Source organism: Rhinoraja longicauda, chromosome 5 (genome assembly GCF_053455715.1).
Source record: "Rhinoraja longicauda isolate Sanriku21f chromosome 5, sRhiLon1.1, whole genome shotgun sequence".
NCBI classification, from domain to species: Eukaryota; Metazoa; Chordata; class Chondrichthyes; order Rajiformes; family Arhynchobatidae; genus Rhinoraja; species Rhinoraja longicauda.
In genome coordinates this window covers 29,950,087-29,977,530 of record NC_135957.1, presented here as the reverse complement: position 1 = coordinate 29,977,530, position 27,444 = coordinate 29,950,087, and positions in this window count along the sequence as shown.

Here is a 27,444-nt window from a genome sequence, read left to right as displayed (position 1 = left end):
CTGCCACCATTGTGCTTCACCGTAGGTATGGCATTCGTCAGATGATGAGCTGTGCCTGGTTTCCTCCAGACGTGACACTTGGGATTCAGACCAAAGAGTTCAATCTTGGTTTCATCAAATCAGAGAATATTGTTTCGCATGGTCTGAGAGTCCTTTAGGTGCCTTTTGACAAACTCCAAGCGGGCTGTCATGTGCCTTTTACTGAGGAGTGGCTTCCGTCTGGCCACTCTACCATAAAGGCCTGATTGGTGGAGTGCTGCTGATATAGCTGTCCTTCTGGAAGGTTCTCCTATCTTCACAGAGGAACTCTGGAGCTCTGCCAGTGACCATCGGGTTCTTGGTCACCTCCCTGACCAAGGCCCTTCTCCCCTGACTACTCAGTTTGGACAGGCGGCTAGCTCTATGAAGAGTCCTGGTGGTTCCAAATTTCCTCCATTTAAGAATGACGGAGGCCACTGTGTTCTTCAGGACAGCACGGTGGCGCAGCGGTAGAGTTGCTGCCTTACAGCGAATGCAACGCCGGAGACTCAGGTCCGATCCTGACGATGGTACATTAACACTATACTACACATACGGAGTTTGTAAGTTCTCCCCGTGACCTGCATGGATTTTCTCCGAGATCTTCAGTTTCCTCTCACACTCCAAAGACGTACAGGTATGTAGGTTAATTGACTGGGTAAATGTAAAAATTGTCCCTAGTGTGTGTAGGATAGTGTTAATGTGCGGGGATCGCTGGGCGGCGCAGACTCGGTGGGCTGAAGGGCCTGTTTCCGTGCTGTATCTCTAAATCTAAAAAAATCTTTTTAAAAAACCTGCAATGCTGCAGAAATTGTTTTATACCCTTCCCCTGATCTGTGTCTCAACACAATCCTGTCTCGGAGGTCTACGGACAATTCCTTCATCTTCATGGCTTGGTTTTTGCTCTGACATGCACTGTCAACTGTGGGACCTTATATAGACAGGTGTGTGCCTTTCCAAATCATGTCCAATCAATTTAATTTACCACTGGTAGATACCAATCAAGTTTTAGAAACATCTCAAGAATAACCAATGGAAACAGGATGATCCTAAGCTCAATTTTGAGTGTCATAGCAAAGGGTCTGAATACTTATGTAAATGTGATACTTCAGTTATTTCTTTTTTAATTACTTTGCAAAAATTTCTAAACACCTGTTTTTGCTTCTTCATTTTGGAGTATTGTGTGTAGATTGATGATAAAAATTTTTTTTTTAATCCATTTTAAAATAAGCCTGTAACGTAACAAAATGTCAAAAAAGAGAAGGGGTCTGAATGCTTTCTGAATGCACTGTACTAGGGACAATTTACAATTATACCAAGCCAATTAATGTCAGTACGTCTTTGGCGTGTGGAAGGAAACTGGAGATCCCGGAGTAAACCCACGCAGGTCACAGGGAGAACATACAAACTCTGTACAGACAGCACCTGTGGTCAGGATCCAACCCGGGTCTCTGGCGCTGCAAGGCAGCAACACTTCCGCTGCGCTACCTTGAAAAGAATCAAACTGGAAAACGGAGGAAATAGTCAGCGGGTGAGGTCATATCTATGGGAAGAGAAACATAGTTAATTATTCAGCAGAACTGGGAAGAAGACAAAAGAATCTTGTTAATTTGTGGGAAGGTTGATGGAGGAGGAATGTCTTAGATAGGGTAAATCAGGGTTGATCATGGGGATAAGCTGTAAACAGTGATGAATTAGGCCGGAGGCTGTTTCCATGGTCAATGACTGAAAATAAACTGTTAGAGAGTGAAATCATAGGGAAAAAGGCCCAACAGAGGATGTACTTCTTGCAGTTGCTGAGAAAACACAATCTGCCACAGGCAATGATGGTCTAGTTTTCTACTGCCATCATAGAGTCTGTCCTCACCTTCTCCATCATGGTCTGGTTTGGCTCACCCACCAAGCACGACATCCGGAGGTTGCAGCGTATCGTTCATAGAGCCGAGAAGGTTGTTGGCTGCAACCTTCCCCCCCCCCCATTGACAAACTGTACACTGCAAGGGCCAGGAAGCGAGTGGGCAAGATCATCTCTGACCCCTCTCACCCTGGCCACAAACCCTTTGAAGCACTTCCCTCTGGAACTGTCAAAGCCACCACAGTCAGACATAAAAACAGCTTTTTTCCACGAGCAGTAGCTCTACTCAACAACCAAAAGTCTTTAGCCTCCTTTTGCTCTGGTATTTTATTTCATTCTACACATGTGTAAATTATAATGTTTTATTCTTAATTGTTTACTGTTTGTCATGTTGTAACTTGCGAGCAGAGCACAAAGGCAAATTCCTTGTATGTATACATACTTGGCTAATAACATTTATTCAATTCAATTTAATTCAAGAAGAAAGAATGCAGAACATTGAACATCGAACAGCATATGAAGTAATCACATTTTCCTACGTGTGGATTATATCTCCACCCTATACCTATTCATGTGCCTGTTTAAATGTCTCTTAAAGGTTCTCTTGAACCTGCTTCCACCACCTCCTGGCAGCATGTAGCAGGCATCAGCCACGCTTTGTGTAAGAAAAACATGCCTTGGAAATCCCCTTTAAAGTTTTCCTCCCTCCTTAAATCGACGCCCTTTAATTTTAGATAATTCCATCCTGGGATTCGGACGATCTAAGTCTCTCATAATTTTATATACTTCCATCAAGAGCTTGTTTCCATGCTGTATCTCTGAACTCTCAGACTTTGATGCCCCAGAGAAAACAATTTAAGTTGGTCCAACTTACCTTACTGGAAAAAATGTGTAGGAAGGAACTGCTGATGCTGGTTTACACCGAAGGTAGGCACAAAATGCTAGAGTAACTCAGCAGGTCAGGCAGCATCTCTGGATAGAAGGAATGGGTGACGCTTCAGGCCGAGACCCTTCTTCAGATTGAGAGTCAGGGGAGAGGGAGACACAAAGATATGGAAGGGTAAGGTGTGAAAACGAGACATCAAAGAGGATGCGGCTCAAGGAAAATGTAAAATAGATCATTGCTAGCTGGGGGATGATGACAACGAAGCATACAAAGATAAAATTTAATTGGGAGGACAGCCAGGCTGGTCGGAGAACTGGAATGGAAAGGGATGGCGAGGGAGGGAAAGCAAGGGTAACTTGAAGTTAGAGAAGTCGATATTCATACTGCTGGGTTATAAGCTGCCCAAGCGAAATATGAGGTGCTGTTCCTCCAATTTGCATTGGGTCTCACTCACTCTGACAGTGGAGGAGGGCCAGGACAGAAAGGTCAGTGTGGGAATGGGAGGGAGAATTAACGTGTTTAGCGACTGGAAGGAATACTGGTAAACCTCTTCTACAGCCTCCACAGCCTCCCCATCCTTCCTGTAATGTGGCGAGCAGACGTGCACACAATTCTCTAAATGGTGCCTCACCAAAATTTTAAACAGTTGCAACTTTTATACTCAATGCCCGACTGATGAAGGAAAATATGCCCTATGTTAAAAGTTTAGAGATACAACAAGGAAACAAGCTCTTTAGCCCCCCAAGTCAATTCTGACCATCGATCACTTGTTGGCACTTGTTCTTTGTAATACCCCTTTCTCATCCACTCCTTACGCACCAGGGGCAATTAACAGGCCAATTAACTGATAAACGCACATGTCTTAGGGATGTGGGAAGAAACCGGAGTACCCAAAGGAAACTCGTGATCAAAGGAAGAACATGCAAACTCCATACAAAAAGGTCCCGAAGTCAGGATCAAATCCGAGTCTCTGGCATTGATTCCACATGTTGAATCTGCTCTCTATTGTCTTCAAAACCCTAGTATTGTCCCTGTATTCTTGAGCCCTTTCACACATACAGTATTCCCCATCGGGTGTTATTAAGAAAATTAATTTAGCACTTGTCATTAAAAGCCTAAGCTATTTAAAAGGTTTAAATTAATTATAAGACTAAACAAATGTGGGTGAAAATTGACCTGGTATTTCCTGTTAGGTATCATACAAGGGCAATTAAGTTCAACATCACAGTACAATATCCTATAGTCTAACAGCACCAGTCATGGCATTGACTCAGGTGATATTTAAGTGCCTTTGACCTGACATTCTTTCACATGCTAATGGAAGGCTTGGAGCCTTGCAAAATCAAGAGTTGCAGGTTCCCTCATTTATCCCGAAGATGGCCCATTCTCATGCCAAGGATCTAAGCTCAGAGTGTCCTTTTCTATGTCTAAATTTCCTCCCTGTCTCTGTTTCCTTCTATATGGCAATCCTTAAAACGTACAATTTTAGCGAAGCCTGGTGGTTTTATTTTGATTTATTTTATTACTTATGATCTTATTTTGTAGATTATTATGCTTTTGGCAAGATTGCTTTATTACAAATAGCGCATAAAGTAAAATTATTGCGGTTATAATTAAATGTTCTATACATAATCAGCAATCCTTAAAGAGTTTGCTGGAGGCCACAAATACAAAGTATCTTTCACATCATACTGTGGAGACGGTGGAGCAGGTGTTGAACTGTAGGAATACTGTCTTAAAAAAAACTCAGAAAATCCTGGAAACTCTCAGTTGGTTGGGCAGCATCTATGGAAAGAGAAACACAGATATTTCAAGTTCTGGAAAATGATCTTTGATCTGAAACATGAACTTTGTTTCTCATTCCACAGATGCTATCTGACCTGCTCAGTTCTTTCCAATAATTTCTGTTTTTGTTTCAGATTTGCAACATCTGCGCTTTCTTTGGTCTTCTTTTCGGATAAATGGTGATCATGTGCTCCGCTAACAATTAAAGTAATATGAAAGAATACGAAGAATAATTGTAAAAGTAAAAGCTGGACATTTAACTTTCACTGTATCTTGAAAATGGCAGAGAATTATACAGATGTGCGGTAATTTCCACCATTGCTTCATTATAATTTACAATGAGCAACTATCAGAAATAAAAACAAATCTTTTTTTTTGATTCTGAGGGAATTTTATGATAAAACTGTTAAAGTTCACTGACCTAATGTTTCATTTATTTATCTTTGCTATAATTTGGGTTGTAGGTTATAAGTGTATATTTAATCAAAATTGAAATAAGGTCAGACTTGTGAGGGTTGGACAGCGCAAGGAAAGGAAGAGGGCAACAGGAAAAAAGAGAGAGAGAGAGAGAGAGAGAGAGAGAGAGAGAGAGAGAGAGAGAGAAGGAGAGAGAGAGAAGGAGGAGAGAGAGAAGGAGAGAGAGAATTTCAGAGTAGATGGATTTTTGGGCCTAAATTTTAGGCTTTAGATAATTTTGGGCAAACTTACGATTTAAAATTTTTCAGAGAGAGGGGGAGAGTGAGAGAATGAGGGGAGAGGGAGAGAGAAAGAGAGAGAGAGAGAGAGAGAGAGAGAGAGAGAGAGAGAGAGAGAGAGAGAGAGAGAGAGAGAGAGAGAGAGAGAGAGAGAGAGAGAGAGAGAGAGAGAGAGAGAGAGAGAGAGAGAGAGAGAGAGAGAGAGAGAGAGCAGGGAGAGGGAGAGGGAGAGGGAGAGGGAGGAGAGGGAGAGGGAGAGGGAGAGGGAGAGGGAGAGGGAGAGGGAGAGGGAGAGGGAGAGGGAGAGGGGAGAGGGAGAGGGAGATTTAAGAGTTGATGCATTTTGGGGCCTAAATTTTAGGCTTTGGATAATTTCGGGCGAACTTACAATTTAAAATTTTGTACAAACTTACAATTTAAAGTTTTGTACAGGCTCCCTGTTTCATCTATGCATTTGAAACTTCTACATGGATGTGAGTGCTAGTACTACATAGAATGTGATCCAATTTACAGTACCACAGTGGCCCTTTGGGCTGAATGGCCCATTTATGAATAGCAGACAGCATGTCACTGTGTAAATCTAGACACCCCTTAAATAAACCTGTGCTTTCTGCCTGTTCTGCTCCATGTAACTGCTGTTTACACATGACAACCACGCTCTGGATAAAGAGACCTCTCCTGAATTCAGCCTGTTACTGCCCACGCTATACTGATGATGCTTGTTTATTTTCAACTTCCCTGTAAATTGGAAAATTTAGTTTGGATCGACTTATATATTTCACATCATTTTTCCAGCAATGAGACTTGAATCAATTAGCTGGTTCTATACTCTGACCGGGAAAGCCCCACTAAAAGTGAGGATCATGGTGAGAGGGAGGGAGGGGGCATGGGGGCCATCAGATCCCAGATCCTCAGAAACAATTTTCACCAGCTTTTTGGATCCATGAAAATATGCAACACCCCATTTAAAAAAAATTAACCAATAATTAATTAGGGCAGCACAGTGGCACAGCAATAGAGTTAGACAATAGACAATAGGTGCAGGAGTAGGCCATTCGGCCCTTCGAGCCAGCACCACCATTCAATGTGGTCATGGCTGATCATTCTCAATCAGTACCCCGTTCCTGCCTTCTCCCCATACCCCCTGACTCCGCTATCCTTAAGAGCTCTATCTAGCTCTCTCTTGAATGCATTCAGAGAATTGGCCTCCACTGCCTTCTGAGGCAGAGAATTCCACAGGTTTACAACTCTCTGACTGAAAAAGTTTTTCCTCATCTCAGTTCTAAATGGCCTACCCCTTATTCTTAAACTGTGGCCCCTGGTTCAGGACTCCCCCAACATTGGGAACATGTTTCCTGCCTCTAACGTGTCCAACCCCTTAATAATCTTATATGTTTCGATAAGATCCCCTCTCATCCTTCTAAATTCCAGTGTATACAAGCCTGGTTGCTGCCTTACAGCGATTAAAGCGCCAGAGACCTGGGTTCGATCCCGACTATGGGTGCTTGTCTGGTGGTAGTTTGTACGTCCTCCCCGTGACCAGCATGGGTTTTCTCCGAGATCTTTGGTTTCCTCCCACACTCCAAAGACGTACAGGATTGTGGGTTAATTGGCTTCCTATAATTGTAAATTGCCCCTAGTCTGTGCAGGATAGTGTTAGTGTGTGAGGATCGCTGGTCGGCGTGGACTCAGTGAGCTGAACGGCTGTGTGTCCACACTGTATCTCTAAACTAAACTAAACCAAACTAAACTAAAATAAGTCAGAATATAAGATTTAAAAACAGGAAACCAAATATATCCCTGGAGCCTGAAATGAATTGAAATGAGCTTTAATTTGCAATGTCTATATATTATGAGTTCATTCCAAGCTGTCAAACCTATATTGCTATCAATACAATCACTGGCATTTGAAATACTTTGCAATGCAATGAACTTAGCAAGAATGTGGTGTGGAGTCATGCAGGGATGATGAATATTTCCTCATTGGCGTTACAGGCTAATGCAGGTGAAGAATTGAATAAGTTCCAATTTTTTGTCTGGAGCTGACCACGAGAACACTATAATGAAGTTGACTATTTAACAGCACATCATGGTACAGTGCCCTTTCATTAAACTTTAGTTAGTATCAATATTAAGAGTTACAACTATGGTAATAGCTGATATAACCTCCTGATGATTGACGCCACTGATACCGAAAATTAGATTGAGCCATAGAGTGACATGCATTTTGGAAAAATGAGTTAGGTTATAGACAACAATGGGCTTACTTGTAAATGGCATTGTTGTCTCGTAATAATTTGTAGTGACAGTGGAATTCTCATGGAAAGTCAAATAATGCATATTTGTTTCCTGCAATAAGTTTTCTCTTTGACATAAATTGAGGGTCACTGGACAATCACTGGACAATCAAGAAAATAAATGGTAAGTATGTTCTTTGACATTTTGTGTCCATGGGTGTAGGCAGAAAGAATAATCAAGTCATTGAGTCACGGAGTTGCACAGCAGAGTTTAGCTTAGGTCAGAGATACAGCCAACCAGCGCTTCATGCATACCAACTAGGGACAATTTATAATTTTACCAAGCCAATTAACCTACAAACCTGTACGTCTTTGGAGTGTGGGAGGACACCGGAGATCCTGGAGAAGACCCACCCAGGTCCCGGAGAAAAAGTTACAAGCTCCAAACAGACAGCACATGGTCAGGATCAAACCCGGGTCTCTGGTGCTGTAAGGAAGCAACTCTACCATAGTGTCACTGTGCTGCCAAATGGGCTTCTTGAGAGAAAGAGAAACAGGCTTTCTGGCCCATCATGTCTATGTCAGCCATATTAATCCCATTTGCCTGAATTAATTTCATATCCCTTTAGGTCCTGATCATTCAAGTACCTGACCAGATGTTTCTTAAATGTTGTTACTATTCCTGCCCCCACCAGTTTTTCTGGCAGCTTTTTCCAGATACTAGCTACTCCGTGTGAAAGAGTTACCTCTCAGATCTCCTTTAAACCTGCCCTCAAATTCATTTGGACCATTTCTGACACCACTCTCTGCTTTATGGATCTGTGTCTCTGCATCTCAGAATATAAACTATCTAGTGATATCTACTACAAACCCACTGACTCCTACAACTCCCTAAATGACACCTCCTCCCACCATGTCTCGTGTAAGGACGCCATCCCTTTCCCTCAGTTTCTTCGTCTCCACTCATTTCTTCTCACGATGAGGCTTTCCACTCCAGGACATCTGAAATGTCCTTTTACAGGAAAGGGAGCCCACCCCCATCTTGCCTCCATAGTTAGCAAAGCCCTCACCCGTATTTCCCCTGTATCCCAAACTTCTGCCCTTACCCCACCTCCACCTCCAAACAGAATAGAGATTGAGTTCCCTTAGTTTGCACCTTTCATCTCACCTGCATTCATACCGAGCACTTAATTATTTGATATTTCCACCAGTTACAGCACGATTCCACCACCAGTAATATATTTTCCTCCCACCCCTTTGCGCTTTCCACGGGGATGGTTCCCTCCATGACCGCTCTGGTTCATCTATCCTTCCCCACTCATCCCTCTCCTTCCCCAAGCATTTCCCCCTGCAGTCATAGGAGGTGTATCACCTGTCTCTTCACCTTCTTCCTCACCTCCGTCCAGGAACTGAAATATCCAGGGCCCTTCTGGGTAAGACAGAGATTCACTTGCACTTCCTCCATCCTCATCTATCGCAGTCGGTGCTCTCATTGTGGCCTCCTCCACATCGACAAAATCCAAACAGACTAGGTGATCATTCTGCTGAGCACAGGTGTTCTGCCCATTGTGGCCTCCAGTTATGGATCTGGATCTCCAGTTACCAACCATTTCAATTTTACTTCTCATTCCCACACCGACCTGTCCTCAGTCTCCTCCTCTGGTAGCAAATTTAAACTCTGTTCATCTCTATTTTTTTTCCCCATCACAATAAAAAATATCCCAACCCTCTCAAATGCATTTTACTTTGGTCAATGGTACGATTTCAAAGAAATCTAAAATAGAGGGCTGCACTGGTGGAGTCACTGCCTTACAGCTCCATGGACCTAGGTTCGACCCCAACTTCGGGTGCTGTCTGCACAGAGTTGGTACATTCTCCCTGTGAATGCGTGGGTTTTCTCCTGGTGCTCCGCTTTCCTCCCACACTCCAAAGACGTACACGTTTGTCGGTTAATTGGCTTTGGTAAAACATTTTAATTGTCCCTAGCCTAGTGTGTAGGATAGTGCTAGTCGTCGCCGCAAGCTTGGTGGGCTGAAGGGCCTGTTTCCTCGCTGTATTTATAAACTAAACTAAACTAAACTAAATTTCGTAAACCAAGACACACTACTCAAACAATTTGCATATTTGGTTTCAAATATCTTGTATTTTATTTGCTTTCTTCTTCTTGTTAAGAAAGATCAACATCTGTTTGTCTTATCTGTGTACTGAAGAGTACTTACAATTTCAAGAGGTCTTCGTGTTGAAGGTTAACTTCTTTCAGATGTATCAGTTTTCTGTCCGGTAAATTAATTTCCTCATTCTTTACAACACCGAGAAAAAAAAGGATTTTCAGATCTAGGGATGACAAGGGGCTGAGACAGCCAAGGAATGTGCAGTTGATAACATCAAAGTTGAGAGGCACCATAAACGCATGTTCAATATACATGTAGCTGTTTAATCCTGCAATCTGTAGAGTTCAGATAACATTTTGGATCCTTGCATTGTAAAAGTGAGCGGGTATCAGGAATCTTTTAAGTAGAAGCATCTTTCATTATGTCCAGGCTTGACTGTCTGATTCAAAGAATATAAAGCTGGAATTTTGAAGTCAATTCAGATTTCTTTTCTGATAATAAGAAATGCTTCCACTGCGATGTTACTGTTTCAGCATCATATTGATGCTGTGTTGTAACTTAACAGGTGCACAGCTGGAGGAAATACTTTTGAAACTATAACAATTATTTTTGGACCACTGCCAAAGACATTTCAAATTTTCAGGGCAAAGGAGCTTCTCCATTTACTAATTAATGATATTCTTTATGCTCCATGAATATCTCAGGATTGATATTAGTTTTCACCACCTGGCTGGTAAGCTATTGGCAGTCAATTGCCCATGCTATGTGAAATCTGCCTGATTTTCATTCCATCAAGTCAATGGAGAAGAAAAATGCACATCATTTTGTCAAAGTCAGCAGTCGGCTTTTTTTGAAGATTAATAAGATTGTTTTTTGCTGGAAATGAACTGTAGATCAAAAAAAAAAGGCACGATTGGTGAGATATGCGCAGTAGACACTGGTTTTGCGAATGGCTTTCTTATTATCTTGAGTAAATTGTTTTATTTTGGGATGTTAATAATGCACCATTTTTGAGGCATTTTGCTGGCCGTTTGCTATAAACAAGGAGTCGGTCTCCTGCTCTACTTCCTTTTAGTTTCTCCCCTAAGGTCAGGCTAGATCTGCTTGCCCTCCAAATCCGAGTGTGGGCTGATGGGTCCTATGCCTCACCTGCAGTTTATGGCTCAGGTGGGCCTGCACAGGTCATTCCTTCTATCCAGAGATGCTGCCTGTCTTGCTGAGTTACTCTAGCATTTTGTGTCTATCTTGGGTGGTTGGATTGTTTGGGATGCAGAATGCTCCTTCTCCACACTCTTCTGTGACGACTCTAGAAGCTCCGCACATCTCCGCAAGTGGTTTCTCCATTCTCCACAGCATAGGCCATGGACTCCAGTGAATCAGTGGAGATGTTACACATTAGTACACCATGAAAGACATCCTTTGAGGTTTGTTTTTCTGACATTTCCATCATGTAATCTGACCAGCCTGCTCATTCGACTCCTTCAAGATCAGAGCAACTTGAAAGACTGGAGCGACTAGGCTTGTATACACTGGAATTTAGAAGGATGAGAGGGGACCTTATCGAAACGTATAAAATTATTAAGGGGTTGGACACGTTAGAGGCAGGAAACATGTTCCCAATGTTGGGGGAGTCCAGAACCAGGGGCCACAGTTTAAGAATAAGGGGTAGGCCATTTAGAACGGAGATGAGGAAAAACTTTTTCAGTCAGAGAGTTGTGAATCTGTGGAATTCTCTGCCTCAGAAGGCAGTGGAGGCCAATTCTCTGAATGCATTCAAGAGAGAGCTAGATAGTGCTCTTAAGTATAGCGGAGTCAGGGGGTATGGGGAGAAGGCAGGAACGGGGTACTGATTGCGAATGATCAGCCATGATCACGTTGAATGGTGGTGCTGGCTCGAAGGGCCAAATGGCCTACTCCTGCACCTATTGTCCATTGTCTATTGTCTAACAGTCAGGAAAGTCAACCTGCCACAACAGCTGCTAGTGTCCTTCTACTGCTGCTCCATTGAGAGTGTCCTGACACATGGGATCCTGGTGTGGTCTGGCAACAGTTCTGCCGCTGACAAGAAGGCTCTGTAGAGAGTCTTCAACACAGCCCAGAAGATCACCAACACACACCTGCCTGCCCTGGAAGACATCTATAGCTCCTATTGACTGCGGAAGGCATCCTGCATCCTAAAGGACCCATCTCACCCCGCCCATCACTTGTTTGCCCTTCTGCCCTCAGGAAAGCGCTACAGGTCAATCAAAGCACACACCACAAGACTAACAAACAGTTTCCACCCTAAGGCCATCACCACACTGAACACTGCACTGAAAGCACCCCCCCCCTATAGACAATACGTATACTATACAATACCTACCTCTGTGCAATACAGATATATTCATTTGTAATGTTATCTTTATTTTTATAATACTATTCTGCGCAATATTTTATATTCTGACAAGGTGCAATATCTTATATTCTGATACGGGTGCATACGTAGGCATAATGTGTATGCGTGTGTGAATCTGTGTGTGTGTGTGTGTCACAGTGTGTGCACGTGTGTGTATGAACAGTTTTTATTTTCCTCACACTTTTACTGTCATTTTATTCTTATTTTTTATCTTGTACATTTGAGTTCCGCTCGGGCAGTGCGCCTGAATTTTGTTGTGTGCATCACTACAACGACAATAAAGAAATTTGATTTGATTTGATTTGATTTCAAAATGCTGAGGCAAGTCAGCAGGTCAGGCAGCATCTCTGGAGGACAAGGATACGTGACTTTTTGGGATGGGGTCCTTCTTCAAGCTGATTGTAGTAGGGGAGGAGAAAGCTGGAAAAAAGATGGCTACAGGACAAAGTCTCATAAATGATAGGTGGATACAGGCGAGGGGGGAGTGATAGGTGGACAGAGGTGAGAGAGGAGTGACAGGTGAATTGGTAAAAACAGGAGAGGAGTGTAATAGGTGGATAAAGGTGAGAACAGTGATAGGTAAAAACAGGTGAGGGGACTGATAGGTGGATAGAGGTGAGGGGGAGTGGGAGATGGATACAGGTGAGGGGTGGGGATGGGGGAATAACCCACCCCCACCAGCTATCAGAGGGAATTACAGGTGAGGAGAGAGTGGGAGGTGGATACAAGTGAGGAGTGGGGGTGGGGGAATAACAAGGAATTGATCTTAATTAGCTAGAACATCTATAATCTATTACATTTGAAGTATACTAAGCTCATTCAATCTCCTGAGAAAGATTCAACAAAACAGTTAAAACCTCTGACTACTTAGTTAACTATACATCTTATCTATTTATTTCTGAGTAATCACCTTTGTTAAGAGACTTTTGTGATTGCAGAGACTCTCAGGTAAATCACAGCATTTATTTCATCCTGTCGCCAGACATGTTTTTAACCTTCAGTTCCATTCCGAGCAGATAATTATCCAGCTCTTTTTTAAAGGTGCTAATTGATGCAACATTTGCAGATATTTTCAGGGCACATTACTCTATCCATCTGTTGTTTGCCTGCTAAGGCAGATACAGACTCACCAGTGTGGAGTTTATTCATTTACAGATAGCTTGTAGCTTGCTGGTAAAACCTGCAAGAAATGTGATGACGATGGAAAATATATTCAGTTTATTAGTACTGGAATTGCAGCATTATTTCTTCCAGGCTCAAATGGTGAACAAGATTGTTTCATTAACTTTAAATGTGAACCAAATATATGGAAATCTGCATAAACATTGCAAAAAAGGGAGATTTGGGGTGGCGTAGCAGTCGTGTTGCTGTCTTACTGTGCCAGAGACCCAGGATCAATCCTAACTACGGGAGTTGTCTGCATGGAGTTTGTACGTTCTCCCAGTTTTGTCCTGGTTTTCTGGTTTTCTCCCAGATTTAATAGACGTACAGGTTTGTGATTCATTGGCCTAGCATGCCCAACTTTCCCTATAACTAATGTCCTCAAGTCCTAGCAACATCCTCATAAATATTCTTTGCACTCTTTCCAGGTTAATGACATACTTCCAATAGCAGTACGACCAAACTGTAGCATAACATCCCAAATCCTACAAAGATGCTGCCTGACCTGCTGTGTTATTCCAGTATCTGCAGTTTCTTATTTCTACATCCCAACCTTTATACACAATTCTCTGACTGATGAAGGTCAATGCACCAAATGCCTTATTTACCACCCTATCGATTTGTGACACCACTTTCAGGGAACTAACTACTGTTCTACAATACCTTCTGGGGTCCTACCATTCATTGTGAAGTTTCTACCCTGGTTTGACTTCTCGACATGCAACACCGCACACTTACAGTACTTGAATTAACCTCCATTAGCCATTCTTCAGCCCACTTGCCCAGCTGATCGAGATCCCACTGTAATTCTTGACAACCACCTTTACTGCATATGACACCACCTATTTTAGCGTCAACCTACTCATCATGCCTTGTACATTCTTATCCACGTAGATGACATTGGTGATATAGATGACTAATAGCAATGGACCCAGCAATCCCTGAGGCACACCACTAGTCATAAGTTTTCGGTCCAAAAAACCAACCTTCCACCACCTCCCTCTACTTCCTAACATGAAGTCAATTCTGCGTCCAGTTAGCTAACTCTCCTTGGAACCCATGCAAACTGACCTTCCAGAGCAACCCGCCATGTGGAACCTTATCACTATTAGTGGCATGATGAACAATGAAGAGATGCAGTAACTTGCACTATGATGCATCAAGTAATTAGAGTTAAAAAGTTGATCGAGAATAATGACTTTACAAATATTTGGACTCTTGTAAGATATGGCTATCAATGCTGCATTTCAAAATACCAGAATTAGGAGAGATAATCTAATCCGGGTCTCATTTTGAGCGGCCAATAGTTGTTTATTTGTCAACTGTTGAATAACAGTCCCTCTCTCGATGTGGAACATATATTTTCAGTCAGTAGGAGGTCAGGGGTGTGATGTTGTTGTATGTGCATCTGTTACAGAAGTTAGATATGCCAGTGTGGATTCCTACTGCCAATTTCTTATCTAATTTAGCAAAGGTTGTGATTTTACCAGGAAGTAATCGTGAATGATATTTGTTGAAAATGAAACTGCATGTGGATTGTACCATGTGCTACAAACTTGCAGAGGACTTCCATTCTCTTGCGAGGCAAACCTTGCCTTTCTAATTGATGTGCTACTTTCATGATAACCTTTTATGCTCCATGGAGGATAACTATGATATGCAGGGAATGGAGAGAGATGGATCGTGTGCAAGCAATAGATTAATTTAGCGGCATCATGTTTTGCACGGACATTATGTATCAAAAAGCCTGTTCCTGTACTGCTTTGCTCTATCGTCTGTTCTACAAACCAGATCCCACTGAATGGCAGCATTCACCCTCTTTGTCACTATTTAAAAACAAATTTACAAAGACGTTAAAGGAAGATTTACTGGAGGTCCTAAATTATGAAGGGTCTTTATGGAATAAATAGGGAGAAACTGTATTCTCTATTGCACCAAGAGGTGGCAGATTTTAAATTAATTGGAAAAATACAAAATGGAGAAGAGAGAGGGTTTTTTTTCAGCTAATTGTTATGTTTGAATATATTGCCTGAAAGGGTGGTGTAAACAGATTAAATAACGTCTTTATAGAAATGGATGGAATCAATATTTGAAAAGGTTAAGTTACTATGTTATGGGGAAAGAGCAAAAGAATGGAAATAACTATGGCTATTTTACTGAGCCAACACATGTGATGGGCCAAAGGGGTCTCCTTTAAGCTTTGACTATTCACACAATGTAACTGAAGACTGCTGATACTGGAATTATATCCTGCTCACAAAGATTTTCAGTAGAGATAGAGAGAACATTAAGGAAGGAGTATAAATGGAAAATGACAAAGTATTGCAGCTTGCTAATGCTGGTTGGTTTGCTTTCAAATGTTAACAGTTATATGTAAGATGCACCACTGGACCAACTGTAAGTGGATTGCTTGCGAGGAACATTATTTACAGTTGATAGCCAGAATGAAATATAAATCTAATGAGATTAATTCTTACAGCAAAATATTTATGTTTTGGGTGATGCAATCTTTGTAACGATAAATGATAAGTTAAGCCAGTTGGAGTCAACACTGTGGGAAATGAGACAAACACTGCCTCAGTAGTGTTGGCTTCAATGCACGCTCTCTTTAGGAGCTCACTGCCACAACTAGCAGATTGAGTGAAACAGATGCTTCATTTCATTTTGATCACATCAGAAGCAAGTCATGTTTGGTTTGAAAGTGAGAAAAAAGAATCCTGTAACATTATATATGTCAGTAAGCAGGAAAGTTGCTGAATAAGAAATATAATATGTTAATTATTTTTATCTGTCTTATGCTTAAATTAAGATTTCCTATTTACCTGACAATAATAAGGGTTTAGTAAATGTGACTCAATTTGTATTTGTTAGTTTAATATAGTTTTGTTTAGTTTTGTTTAGTTTTGTTTAGGTTAGTTTAGTTTAGTTTAGTTTAGGTTTTGTTAGGTTATGTTAGGTTAGTTAAGGTTAGTTAAGGTTAGGTTATGTTAGGTTATGTTAGGTTAGGTTAGGTTATGTTAGGTTAGGTTAGGTTAGGTTAGGTTAGGTTAGGTTAGGTTAGGTTAGGTTAGGTTAGGTTAGGTTAGGTTAGTTTAGTTTAGTTTAGTTTAGGTTAGGTTAGGTTAGGTTAGGTTAGGTTAGGTTAGGTTAGGTTAGGTTAGGTTAGGTTAGGTTAGGTTAGGTTAGGTTAGGTTAGGTTAGGTTAGGTTAGGTTAGGTTAGAGATTCAGCATGGAAACAAGACCTTTGGCCCACCAAGTCCACATTAACCATTGATCACCCGTTCACACTAATTCTATCGTATCCAATTTTCTCAACCACTCCCTACTTGGGGCAATTTACAGAAGCTTTTAACCATTAAACCCACACATCTTTGGGATGTACATGGAAACTGGGGCACTGGAGGAAACCCACATGGTCACAAGGAGAACATGTAAACTTCACAAATACAGCATCCGAGGTCAGGATCGAACCCAGGATCGAACCAGTTGACACGGTGAGACAGCGGCACTACCAGCTGTCTGTCTGTCTGTCTGTCCGTCCGTCCGTCCGTCCGTCCGTCCGTCCGTCCGTCCGTCCGTCCGTCCGTCCGTCCGTCTGTCTGTCTGTCTGTCTGTCTGTCTGTCTGTCTGTCTGTCTGTCTGTCTGTCTGTCTGTCTGTCTGTCTGTCTGTCTGTCTGTCTGTCTGTCTGTCTGTCTGTCTGTCTCCTATTTACTTCTCTGATGTAAATTAACTTCCGTCTTGAACCATTGCAGTCCTTTTTGTGAAATTATCCCCATAGTTCCTGATGACTGAGATGCTCCAGGCACCAGATTGAGCAACTCGGTGATATATTTCCCATTGAGAATTGTGCACAACTTGGAGGGGAACTTGCAGGCAGTGATGTTGGAGGTTGTGGGTCTGGGAGGTGTTGTTGCAATACCCAATGGGAATAAATAGGGATCATTTTGCAAATGGCGGACACTGCAGCCATTGTGTGCCAATGGAGGATCGAATGAATACTTCGGTTAACTGATGTCCAATTAATCCAGTGGCTGGGTTACCCTGGATAACATTGAGTTTCTTGAGAGTTGTTAGGTCTGCATTCACTATAATAGTGGAGAGTAATCCATTACACAACTGAATTATAGCATGTAGATAGCGAAAAGAATTTGGAGTTTCAGGGGTAACTACTCTACCTTTTCCATTTCCTTTTCCTACCTCCAAATTCTCTCTCCCCCCCCCCATCCCCCCTCCTACTTTCAGTCTGGAGAAGGGTTCTGACCTGAAACATTACCCATCCTTTTCCTCCAGAGATGCTGCCTGACCGCCGAGTTACTCCAGCATTTTGTGTCTATTTTCAGTAACTCCTCTGTATTCACTCTACAATCCTTGAACATGTATTGACCTCCAGGTCAAAATCCATCCATTGCACAAAAGCTTCTCACTGTACCTCAGTACATGTGACAATAAACTACACTAAACTAAACTCTGTTTAAATCTGAACAAACAGGTTTGCCTCTCCTCTCTAGCACCCATGATTGTCTGAAACAAAGTGATGAATAATATTCACAATGTATAGATAAAATCCATATCACTATGAAATTCACTATGAAATTCACTACGATGTAATCACTATAGTGCATTTTCTCTCCATGATCTCTCAGCTTTTGAAATAGTTGGTTAGATGATCCTCTTCCTATGCTTTCCCTCTGAAAGGGCGGTACAGTGGCGCAGCGGTGGAGCTACTGCCGTACAGCGCCAGAGACCAGGGTTCGATTCTGACTGTCTGTACAGAGTTTGTATGTTCTCCCAGTGACCTGCGTGGATTTTCTCTGAGATCTTTAGTTTCCTCCCACTCTCCAAAGACGTACGGGTTTGCAGTTTAATTGGCTTTGTATAAATGTAAAATCGTCCCTAGTATGTGTTGGGTAGTGTTCATTTGTGGAGATTGCTAGTTGGTGTGGACCCGGTGAGCCAAAGGGCCTGTTTCCGTGTTGTATCTCTAAACTAAAATCCAGATCAGTGAAGCAGGTTGGCTTCACCAGATCATAACCTGTGCATCTCTACCAAAATATTACAGTGTACGGGCTCCATTTGAATGAAGCTGAATTATATGCTTCAGTATAGTCCAATCCACCTGCATTTCCCACCACCAATTCCTGTTTCCTGAATCTCCCTGATCCTTTGATTTCAGCCAAATATTTTTTTTCTCGCTGTTCCAGAGACAGGCAGGAGGTTGAAGACTCAGCTTAGAACTTCACCCTAGAATTCCATTCTATCTTTATAGAACCTTCTCTTCTGCCAAGATAATACTGAAAAGTCTGCTAATTGAGCTTGCTTTGTAATACTTCTCCTAATATCTTCTTCAGCTTGGCATTCCTGTGTTTCCATGAAGCACTTCAGATTTTCTCGGTTAAAGATCCTGTACAAATGCTTGTTATTTATTAATGATGACAGTGATGTAGATGATGAAGAAATAATTGTTGGGGTGTTATCAGATGTGACGATAAACTAATACCCCAATTACCTTTGTTAATTGTGATATATTTTATTCTTTATCGCTATATGAAGACCAACAGATAATTTTCACAGTGACCCAACAAACATTTTTATTTCAAACATTATCACCGAAAAGTAGATTTACTGTTAAAAACAGGTATTTTCGTCAATGATAAGTCTTTTCTAGGCATGATGTGGTTGTTAAATTTGTTTGTGTTTTAATAGTGATGGATTTGAAAGCAATTTGCTGGTTTAGTAGTAATCACAGATATGATACAAAGAATGGGTAACAGAACATGAAACATAGATCAATCCAGCACAGCAACACGATGCTTGGCCTACAATGTCCATGCTGAACATGATGCCGTTAAACGAATCTCCTTTGCCTGCACATAATTCATATCCATCAATTCTGTGCCTATCTAAAAGCCTCTTAAATGCCGCTATCGTCTCTGCCCCCCACTATTACACCTAGCAGCATATTCCAGGCACCCACCACTCTCTACATAAAAAAACATGCCCCGCACATCTCCTTTAAACTTTGGCCCTCTCACTTTAAAGCTATGGCCCCTAGTCTTTAACATTTCCACTCTAGGAAGAAGGTTCTTACTGACTTCCCTATCTATGTCTCTCATAATTTTTCTATATTTTATCAGTTCTCCCCTCAACCTCTGATGTTCCAGAGAAAACTATCCAGGTTTGTCCAGCCTCTCCTTGTAGCTAATCCCCTCTAATCCAGATAGCATTCTGGTAAACCTCTTCTGCATCCTCTTCAAAACATTCACGTCTTTCTTGAAATGGGGCAAACAGAACACACAATATTCCATCCAAATGCATCAATAAACCAAACATATACTCTTATATTCAATACCCCGACCAAATGAACGCAAACATACCTTGCACCCTCTTTACTGACTCTATCTATTTATCATCGAGTCAGATGGCAGAAACACGCCCTTCGGCCAACTCATCCATGCCAACCAAGATGCCCCTTCTCAACTAGTCCTATTGTATGCATTCAGCCCAAATCCTTCAAATCTTTTCCTGTTCACATACCTGTCTGTGTCTTTTGAATATCGTTATCACATCTGCCGCAACTACATCCTCCAGCTGGTCATTCCATATTCCCACCACCCTCTCAGTGAATGCGTGGCCACTTTCCAGGGAGTTATGGACTTGGAACCCAAGATCCCTCAAACATTAATGATGGGGCTGCAAGGTGGTGCAGCAGTAGAATTGCTGCCTTGCAGTGCCAGAGGTTGGGTGCTGGGTCCAGTACTGACTATGGGTGCTGTCTGTACGGAGTTTATATGTTCTCCCTGTGACTGTGTGGTTTTTCTCCGGGTGCTCCGGTCTCTTCCCACACTCAAAAGATGTATAGGTTTGTAGGTTAATTGGCTCTGGTAAGAATTGTAAATCATCTCTAGTATGTAGGATAGTGCTAGTGTATGGGGATCGCGGGTCGTTGCGGACTTGGTGGGCTGAAGGGCCTGTTCCCAAGCTGTGACTCTAAATTGAACTAAACTAAACTAAACCTAAGTGTCTTGATATTAACAGTAATAGTTTCCCCTTACATTGGACCTCCCAAAATGCTGCACCTCATACTTGCTCAGATTATTAAGGGATTGGACACGCTAGAGGCAGAAAATATGTTCCCAATGTTGGGGGAGTCCAGAACCAGGGGGCACAATTTAAGAATAAGGGGAAGGCCATTTAGAATGGAGATGAGGAAAAACTTTTTTACTCAGAGAGTTGTAAATCTGTGGAATTCTCTGCCTAAGAAGGCAGTGGAGGCCAATTCTCTGGATGCTTTCAAGAGAGAGTTAGATAGAGCTCTTAATAATAGCGGAGTCAAGGGGTATAGGGAGAGGGTAGGAACGGGGTACTGTTTGTGGATGATCAGCCATGATCACATTGAATGGCGGTGCTGGCTCGAAGGGCCAAGTGACCTACTCCTGCACCTATTGTCTATTGTCTATTAACCTAATAAAAACATAATCTAGTCATGCTATATCCAGATCACTTTTGCGTTTATTAGGCACTCACTTTAATCGCCAGTCTTATACTGGTGTATTGCTCCTGGTGCTTTGCCAGCTTCATCAGTTTAGTTGACCCTCATACAGCCCAAGTATTCAATTTAACAAAAAAATAAGATCAAGCTGCTTTAAAGTCTCAAAGAAGTACAGACGATGGAAAAGAAATGCTCTGCATACTCAATTTCTGTTATGTAAAGTAGGACAATGTTTTGCATGGACGATTTACATATGAATGTTTTGGGAGTTATGGTCACCACAGGCAGGCTAAGGCAGTCTCAAGAAATGAAAACTCACTGAAAAATATACTATGAATTCTGGCTCCTTGCTTCCAGTTTTGATTCCAGAAAATTGTTATACGACAAGAGAGGTGGTTATTTTATACACTGTCACTGTCTAGAGTTTGCTCTTTCTTGCTCTGACCATGTAGAGTTATAGATAATTTCATGTTTATAAGTTCTAGGAGCAGAATTAGGCCATTCGGCCCATCAACTCCACTCCGCCATTCAATCATGGCTGATCTTCTTTTCCTCTCAATCCCATTCTCCTGCCTTCTCCCCATAATCCCTGACACCCTCACTAATCAAGAACCAGTCAATCTCCACCTTAAAAATATTTCCGCTGAGGCCCACTTTTCCGCCAAGGCTCCCGTTGCCACCGAGGCACCCGCTACTGCCGCCAAGTCTCCAACGCCGCCGCGCCTCAGAATAAATGGACAGAATAAAAGGAGATGAGAAGGAATTTCTTAAGTCAGAGGGTGATGAATCTGTGGCATTCATTGCCAAAGAGTACAGTGGTGGCCAAGTCAAAGGATATTTTTAAGGTAGAGATTGACAGATTCTTGATTAGTAAAGGTGTTCGGGTATTATGGGAGAAGGCAGGAGAAAGATTGAGAGGGAAAGATAGGTCAGCCATGATTGAATGGCAGAGTAGACTCGATGGGCCGAATGGCCATAATTCTGCTACTAGAACTTATGAATTTATGACCTTATGAATGCCAGCATCAGAACTTCACCAGCAGGAGGCCATGCCCCTTAAATCAGCACTCTGGAGTAGACAATGCTGGCAACTGTTGATGCAACTGGTAATGGATTCATTGCCAGCAGCAGCAGCCCCATGACCATGGAAGATGGTGGCAGGCTTAAACCCAACCTAATTAACCTAAATGGGATTCATGTCTAATTAGTGTGAATAGTGTTTGATGATTGGTATGGATTCAAGTGAGCTGAAGGGCCTTTTTCTACGCAGTATAACTCCACGATCAGGTACATTTTCCAGCCTTCACTCTGGACACATCACAGTCTGTGGTCACCTGTAATGTTCCCAACACAAATCGTCACCTATCATTTTTCTCCAGAGATGCTGCCTGCCCCACTGAGGCACTCCAGCAACTTTTGTCTATCTTTGTGAGTCCAAGCATAGTTATCGAGTGGTATGATGCGAGGAGACTTGATATGAAATGTATACATTTTAAAATACACGTTTTTCTTTGGAAAAATGATTTTTTTGGTGTTGATTATTTCACATAGCGCAAGCTTTTTTGACTCTGTCCCATGACAATTTGAATGCTCCTGTCAATAGTTGTCATCCACATGGTTCCAGAGTGTTTGTTACCTAAAGGCAGTGAGAAATAGCAACAGGAACAGCCCAGGGGGTGGGAACTGAGTGCCTTAAAGCAAGCCTCAAGGATCTGCACCCAGAACTCGGGTAAATGCCCAGGAGGAGGTTGTGCATTGGGAATATGACAAGCTGGCACTTTCTTTGCCTGAAGCCAAACACAGAGTGCTGGAGGAACTCAGCAGGTTAGGCAGCATTTGGGGAGGGTATGGACAGGTGACGCATCCGCTCAGGATCCTTCTTCTGACACTTCTTCACTTTTTGCCTTTCTAGTTGAGTCCCGGAAATATTCTATTTAAGACCAAAGTGAAATTCCTGCTGTTTGTGATCCCATGAGGAAAATAGGTTTGTGGGTTTTCCATTCGCAAAACACCAGTTTCTTCTTCAGGAACTTCATGCCCAATACAACTGCTGTGGTCATGGAAAGCAGAGGTCAGGACTAGGGGACCAGAGGGATCTAGGAGAGTTATAGGCCCGGAGGGGACTATCACAGAAAGTCAAGAAATAATTTGGACGCAGGTTTGAGTCTGTGTCTAGGATGGGAGTCAGTCTCAGTTGCTGCGTACAGAAATGATGGTCGGACGGGACCCAGTGCAAATTAGGACACTGGCTACAGAGAGGTTTGGAGGCACTGAAACTTACCAAGGATGAGAAATGGTGCGGGTTGGTTGATGGCAGTATAGCAAGTCAAATCGCATGGCAGTAGATTCATATTGATCTTCTTCCTTCCTTCATGTCCATCATTCAAATGTTACATCACTATCATTGTCCGTCCTGAAAAGGGCATAAGCTTCCGGCGACAATCAGTGGGAGCCATCACTTGTACAGTAGACGATGGTGGTAGCAGAATTAGCTCAGGACACTTCCAGTTTCCAGTCCTGTGACATGGACGCTTCTGCTAAGGGGCCATTCATATGGATGATTGGTAGAAATGGAAATGGAGCGACAAAGATTTCCCTTAGCCTGCTTCTTTAACTCTGTAGACGGGTCAAGTCAAACTTATCGTTATGTGCACAAGTGTGGTGAGGGCGCAGGAACTATGAAAATCTTGCTTGCTGCTACAACACAGACAATAAACACACAAATACATAAAGTTACAACTGACATACATACAAAATTCTGCAAAGATAGTAAAAAGAAAAAGATTATGCAGAAAACAAGAAATTTCGTGTATTTCTAGCTGTGACCAACCCAGCTGAGACCAAGTGCTTGAGTGTTCATGCTGACCTTCGTGTCTCTAAGCTTTATGCCTCCATGACTCTCTCTAAATTTGGACCGTTGGACTAACAAAGGTACCAGTTTGAATGAAAGGCTTTCCCTTTGTTTTTAGTTTAGTTTAGTTTAGAGATTCAGCGTGGAAACAGGCCCTTTGGCCCACTGAGTCCACGCCGACCATCAATCACCCCAATACTAGTTCTATCCTGCACCCTAGGGACAATTTACAGAAGCCAATCAATTTACAAACCTACATGTCTTTGGAATATAGAGGAAACAGGAGCACCCGGAGAAAACCCACAGGGAGTACGTACAAACTCGGCACAGTCAGCACTCAGTCAGGATCGAACTTGGGTCTCTGGCATTATAAGGCAGCAACTCTGTTGCTGTGCCACTGTGCTGGAGACTGCTGTGCCACTGTGCTGGAGACTGATTGCCACCATGTGCTTTTATCAGCCAAGTCTCCAGTCGCCATAATGATCTAAAAGCTTTTTCCACCAAAATGTTAAAAATGAGTGAGGTCAAAGCTTCAATGAACCTTATTGTCTCGAAGCCAATGTGCAATGCAAAGTATGTTTTCTGACGTCTGGCTTGTTTGTGGTCTGGGCTGAGGAATTATCTGAATTAACATTCTAAAAGCTTTGTGTATATTAGATTGTTAACTCTCAGTGAGCTGAATGGAACATTTTTATAAGACATAAAACTTATGAAAACAAATTTATATCCAAAATATATTGGTAAAAACATCAACTTTTCAAGAGGATCTAGAGAGGACAGATGCTACTCATCAGAGCAGTGCAGGGACCTGGTTGCAGTGTCCATTGAACGCCTGGACTGAACAAGCACGGTTCCATTTTCACTGTATTCGTGCATGTGTCTGAAAATTTACAAGTCCTATATGAAAGCTTGGTTTAGTCACAGGCTTGTAAATACATCAATGGATTTTCTATCTGGTTGTTGGTAAGGTTTATAAAAAACGGCATTAAAATTCAACAAGGATTCCTCTGGTCCCTTGGTAGAAACCTAATTCCCCACCTCATCAGGTCTATAAGGGCCTTTGTTGATGACCCAACACTGGTTGAACTGTGTACAACCTAAGCTTAGATACGGCAATACGGGGAGAAAAGATGAGGTACGAGGGTAAACTAGCCAATAATATAAAGGAGGATAGCAAAAGCTTTTTTAGGTATGTGAAGAGGAAAAAAATAGTCAAGGCAAATGAGGGTCCCTTGAAGTCAGAAGCAGGGGAATTTATTATGGGGAACAAGGAAATGGCAGACGAGTTGAACCAGTACTTTGGATCTGTCTTCACTAAGGAAGATACAAACAATCTCCCAGATGTTCTAGTGGCCAGAGATCCTAGGGTGACAGAGGAACTGGAGGAAATCCACATTAGGCAGGAAAAAGTTTTGGGTAGACTGATGGGACTCAGGGCTGATAAATCCCCAGGGCCTGATGGTCTGCATCCCAGGGTGCTTAAGGAGGTGGCTCTAGAAATTGTGGACGCATTAGTGATTATTTTCCAATGTTCTATAGATTCCGGGTCAATTCCTGTGGATTGGAGGGTAGCTAATGTTATCCCACTTTTTAAGAAAGGAGGGAGAGAGAAAACGGGAAATTATAGACCAGTTAGTCTGACATCAGTGGTGGGGAAGATGCTGGAGTCAATTATAAAAGACGAAATTGCGGAGCATTTGGATCGCAGTAACAGGATCGTTCAGAGTCAGCATGGATTTACGAAGGGGAAATCGTGCTTGACTAATCTACTGGAATTTTTTGAGGAAGTAACTAGGAAAATTGACAGGGGAGAGCCGGTGGATGTGGTGTACCTCGACTTTCAGAAAGCCTTCGACAAGGTCCCACATAGGAGATTGGTGGGCAAAATTAGAGCACATGGTATTGGAGGTAGGGTACTGACATGGATAGAAAGTTGGTTGACAGACAGAAAGCAAAGAGTGGGGATAAATGGGTCCCTTTCAGAATGGCAGGCAGTGACTAGTGGGGTACCGCAAGGCTCGGTGTTGGGACCGCAGCTATTTACAATATACATCAATGACTTGGATGAAGGGATTAAAAGTACCATTAGCAAATTTGCCGATGATACAAAGCTAGGTGGCAGTGTGAACTGTGAGGAAGATGCTATGAGGTTGCAGGGTGACTTGGACAGGTTGTGTGAGTGGGCGGATGCATGGCAGATGCAGTTTAATGTAGATAAGTGTGAGGTTATCCACTTTGGTGGTAAGAATAGGAAGGCAGATTATTATCTGAATGGTGTCAAGTTAGGAAAAGGGGACGTACAACGTGATCTGGGTGTCTTAGTGCATCAGTCACTGAAAGGAAGCATGCAGGTACAGCAGGCAGTGAAGAAAGCCAATGGAATGTTGGCCTTCATAACAAGAGGAGTTGAGTATAGGAGCAAAGAGGTCCTTCTGCAGTTGTACAGGGCCCATACCTGGAGTACTGTGTGCAGTTTTGGTCTCCAAATTTGAGGAAGGATATTCTTGCTATTGAGGGCTTGCAGCGTAGGTTTACTAGGTTAATTCCCGGAATGGCGGGACTGTCGTATGTTGAAAGACTGGAGCGACTAGGTTTGTATACACTGGAATTTAGAAGGATGAGAGGGGATCTTATCGAAACGTATAAAATTATTAAGGGGTTGGACACGTTAGAGGCAGGAAACATGTTCCCAATGTTGGGGGAGTCCAGAACCAGGGGCCACAATTTAAGAATAAGGGGTAGGCCATTTAGAACAGAGATGAGGAAAAACTTTTTTAGTCAGAGAGTTGTGAATCTGTGGAATTCTCTGCCTCAGAGGGCAGTGGAGGCCAATTCTCTGAATACATTCAAGAGAGAGCTAGATAGAGCTCTTAAGGATAGCGGAGTCAGGGGGTATGGGGAGAAAGCAGGAACGGGGTACTGATTGAGAATGATCAGCCATGATCACATTGAATGGCGGTGCTGGCTCGAAGGGCCGAATGGCCTTCTCCTGCACCTATTTTCTATTGTCTATTGTCTATAGATGACAGGGGAATCCTTCAGTGAAGATCCCACAGGATCACAAGGAAACCTTGCCCAAGACATTGTCAGTTTTCCAAAGCTGACCCAGCTGGCTCTCCACTTGACAAACTCTGAGATCATCTGAAGCATTAGTCCATCTCATACCAAGTCTCCACACTCTGTTCACACATCGTCCCCTTGATCGCTGACATGTATTGACTCCTGTTCTAAAAAGCCTTGATTTAAAAGCCCTCCAGCTAATTTTCAAATCTATTTTGTAGCCTCACCCCCTGGGCCTCTGCCACACCATTACACTCTAAAAGCCTATCATGTCCTTTTAGTGTCCTGGTTTATTGAAAATTCCTAATTCTAATTGTTCCATCATTGGCTGCTTTGGATGATTTTTTTTTGCCCTCAACTCTGATCTTCACTCCATAGACTTTTCACTTTTTGGCATGACTTTAGAGATACAGTGTGGAAGCAGGCCCTTCGGCCCATTGAGTCCGCACAGGCCAGCAATCACCCCCTACACCAGCACTTTCCTACACATGAGGGACAATTTACAATTTTACCAAAGCCAATTAACCTACCAACTTGTACATCTTTGGAGTGTGGGAGGATACAGGTGCACCTGGGAAAATCCACGCAGGTCACTGGGGAGAACGTCCAAACTCTGTATCGACTGCACCCGGAATCAGGGTTGAACACGGGACTCTGGCGCTGTTAGACTGGAACTCTACCGCTGCGCCGCCATGCACAAATGAATGAAAACATGGATATTGGCGAAAATAAGGTTAGGATCAGCAAGGTGATAAGCAGCACCACAAAGACTGCCAGTGCTGAAATCTCTGCTAAGTAAAGAATGTGATCCATTAGGGGAGTGGTGAGTGGAATATTGAGGGCAGGTGCTCTGCAAGCCATCCACCTAGACTGCACTTCGTCTCGCCGTCGCGGAGAA